Below are 4,163 nucleotides of genomic sequence, written 5' to 3'. Positions count from 1 at the left end.
TACAACTGTCTGAATAAAAGAAAATAGTAGGACATAAAAAGATAGATGGGGACTTCAAGGTCTGTGAACGCCGACAGTTCTACCTTGAGTCTCCGGACAGCGGACCAATAGCAAATCTCGATCAACCTGAGCCAGTATCAAAATTTGCACAAAAAGTGCAGAGTGCAACATCACTATAACCGACCCCATGTACTGGTAAGTGTTGAGCCTAACTTCGACGAAGTAGTGACGAGGCTAAGGCAAGGCACCAACAATCAACCTGTACAATTTAACAGTGTATACGCAAATAACAGGAATAAAGAACTAAACAGGAAATGTCGGGAATAGAGACATACTGAGGGGAATACAGATAAAGAACTATAACAGAATGATCACCAGAGCAGTCAATATACCATGAATCAACAGGAATAACGAATACAGTAAAGAAAAATGCACGGCATCACCCTTCGTGCTTTTACTCTCAATCTCACCATAAAATTAATAGAAATGACACGGCATCACCCTTCGTGCTTTTACTCTCATATCATGACACGACACCACCCTTCGTACATTAACAGTCACAATATGGTACGGCATCACCCTTCGTGCATTAACACTCACAATATGGTACGGCATCACCCTTCGTGCATTAACACTCCCCCTTACCATAATGCAATGCATGAATAACAACATGGAGATAGAATAACAAGTACAAACCTTACTTCAACATTTGGTTCCATAATATCAATCTCAACTTTGAAATAAAAACTCAATTATTACCAGAAAATTCCATAAACATGATAAGAACGACAATTTGAACAGTACCAGTATAACACGTAGCAATTTGGCATATGAATAAGACAACATAAGAAAAATAGAGAAACATGGAAAATAAGTAAATTGGCGGCGCATAAGTACTCGTCACCTCAAATATACGCCGCTCACATGAATTTCACTTAGCAAATAATCTAAGGTTCCTAATTCCCTCAAGTCAGGGTTAGACACAACACTTACCTCGCTCCGAATACTACTTAATTCTCAATCACAGCTTTTTCTTTGGAATTCACCTCCAAACCACTCGTATCTATTAAAAAATGACTCAATAATATCAAATATTGCTAAAGGAATCAATTATATTTCATAAATTAAATTTTCTAAACTTTCCTCTAAAAAGGCGAAAAATCTACCCCGGGCTGGCTTGGTCAAAACCCGAGGTTCAGACCAAATCTTTTTACCCATTCACCCCGAGCCCGAATATGTAATTAGTTTTGGAATCCGACCTCAAATTGAGGTCTAAATCCCCAAATTCCCGAAATCCCTATTTTCTACCCTAACCCCTAATTCTACCATGAAAACTCTAGATTTTAGGTTGAAAATTCAAGAAATGTAATGGGTAACTGAAAGAAAATGGTTTAGAATCACTTACCAACAATTTGGGGAAGGAATGACTCTTGAAAAATCGCCCCTCACCGTTTGGTTTTTGAGAAAAATGAGTTTTTTGGCAAAAATCCCATTTTGGATTCTGTTAAGTGCTGGGCGACAGTTCTCATCGCGTTCGTGAGAGCACTGTCGCGTTCGCGAAGTGTATGGCATGCCAAGACTTCGTGTTCGCGAGGCAGTTCTCGCGTTCGGGTAGGCTACCATTCCCTGGTCTTCGCGTTAGCGAGACATTGCTCGCGTTCGCGATGAAGAAAAGGCTAACTCCCCCTCCCCAGTGCCTAATGCTATGCGTTCGCGATGGGCTTATCGCGTTCGAGAAGGGTAATGCCCCCATCGCTTCGCGTTCGCGACCAAGCCTTCGCGTTCGTGAAGAAGAAATCCTCAGCTGCCCAGTTTACCCTTCACGTTCGCGAGAGTACCTTCGCGAACGCGAAGAAGGACATGCCAGAATACAGATTCTGCAGAAAAACCAGATTTCCAAAGTCCAAAATATCCCGTGGCCTATCCGAAACTCACCCGAGCCCTCGGGGCTCCAAACCAAACATGCACACAAGTCTAAAAACATCATACGGACCTGCTCGCGAGATTAAATCGCCAAAATAACACCTAGAACTCTAAATTTAGCACCAATTCAAATGAAATTCTCAAGAACACTTTAAAAATTTATTTTCTCAACTGGACGTCCGAATCACGTCAAATCAACTTCGTTTTTCACCAAATTTCACAGACATGTCTTAAATATCATAATGAACCTGTACCGGGCTCCGAAACCAAAATACAGACCCGATAATAACAATGGCAAATATCAATCAATTCTTAAAACAAATAATTTTCAAACTCTTAATTTTTATCAAAAATTCATAACTCAAGCTAGGGACCTCCAAATTCGATTTCGGGCATATGCCTAGGTCCCATAATTCGATACGGACCTACCGGTACCGTCAAAGCACGAATCCGGGCCCATTTACCAAAAATGTTGTCCGAAGTCAACTAAAATCAACTTTTAAGGTAAAAATTCTTATTTTCATTAGTTTTCAACATAAAAGTTTTTCGGAAACCTGCCCGGACTGCGCACACAAATCGAGGAGGGTAAAATGAGATTTTAAGGCTTAAGCGTGCAGATTCGAGTTTTAAAATATAAGATGACCTTTTGGGTCATCACAGTTTCATAACACAATGTACATATGCGTTTAATAGACCGTCCATAGGGTTTCATTACACAATGTACCTCTGCGTTTCATAGACCGTCCATAGGGTTTCATAACACAATGTACCTATGCGTTTCATAGACCGTCCATAGGATTTCATAACACAATATACCTATGCGTTCATAGACCGTCCATAGGGTTTCATAATACATTGGAAACAAAAGTACAAATACGTACATCTCATAACCTTTCACACCACATATCACCTAATCCATACTTTCAACCACTTACAACATTATTATTTCATTGGCTCTCTTGGCCATACATATGATTCTTTATTCATGGCACAATGGCCGTATTTCATATTCCATACTTTCATTTCTTCCCTTTCATAGATCATCATCATAATTATCAACAAGTAGAATATTCCGGAAATCACAACTTTAAATTCATTAGTAATGAAGGCTTTTAAACACAATCGATACCTTTCCAATAATTGGAGTAAAATGATTGGCAATCGAAGTACAAGTTAAAATCATACACAATTTCCACTCACGAATATGTAAGAACGCAAAACACATTGAAAATTACTTACAAAGCATATCATTAGCTAAAACAACCACATATGGGCATCACTTGAGTTCATAAACTTTTAGCCGATTATATTGTCGAAGTCAATTTTGGAATAGTTGAGTCAAAGCTCATTTCATAATCTTTCTCACATTATTTCATTTCATTGGCACCATTGGTCACAAGTATAACTTTCACTATTGGCACGTTGGCCACACTTTATATTTCCTGATTTTACTTCCAAACATCTTTATAGGTTATCAACAATAAGACATTCCCAATCAAGACTTTAGGTACACATATGAGCAATTAAGAGTCTTAAGAATATTGAGATTTTCTCACACAATTTGGCATACTAGCTTTCATTTGAAATACGATTCAAGCCACCCCATTTTAATACACAACCCATACTTTGAAACTCACAGAAACATTATGGAATTCAATTCCAAGAGAGAAAGTTTAGCCAACATACCTCAATTGAGCTTTCCTTAAATTGCTACAACGTTCCAGAAATTCTAGCAATCCCAATCTATTTGAGACATAACAAAATTGAACCATAATTAGGAAGATATTCATGGTCTCAGATCATTTGAGCAATTTATCAAACACTAAGTGTGGATTAAGGTTCAAGGTCCTTTTATAGAGGATTCCATCATCCCACAACCCAATCTTTACCATTTTTAGCTCAACAATCTTTCTACACCGTTTGATAACACATGCATGTAAAATAAATAACCCTCTTGCCCATAAATTATCTTGCTTATTACCCATTTCTAGACAAAATTCGAAATTAAGGGTTAGAGTGTAGAATCTTACCTCTAGGATGAAGACCCAGTGAGTTTCCCTCCTTAATCTTCCAAAACTTGAGTAAGAATTGAAGAATCAATTATAGAGGAACACCTTCTCACTCTAGGGCACTCTCTCTCACTCTAAAATATCAGATTATACCTCAAAAATGACCCAAAGAGTGTATTTAACGAAATAGGGTCGGGTTTTAAAAATCCAAAAATGAAGCTCCAGAACAAG

This window comes from Nicotiana tabacum, chromosome 24 (genome assembly GCF_000715075.1).
Source record: "Nicotiana tabacum cultivar K326 chromosome 24, ASM71507v2, whole genome shotgun sequence".
In the NCBI taxonomy this organism is placed as follows: domain Eukaryota; kingdom Viridiplantae; phylum Streptophyta; class Magnoliopsida; order Solanales; family Solanaceae; genus Nicotiana; species Nicotiana tabacum.
This window is presented reverse-complemented; position numbering follows the sequence as displayed.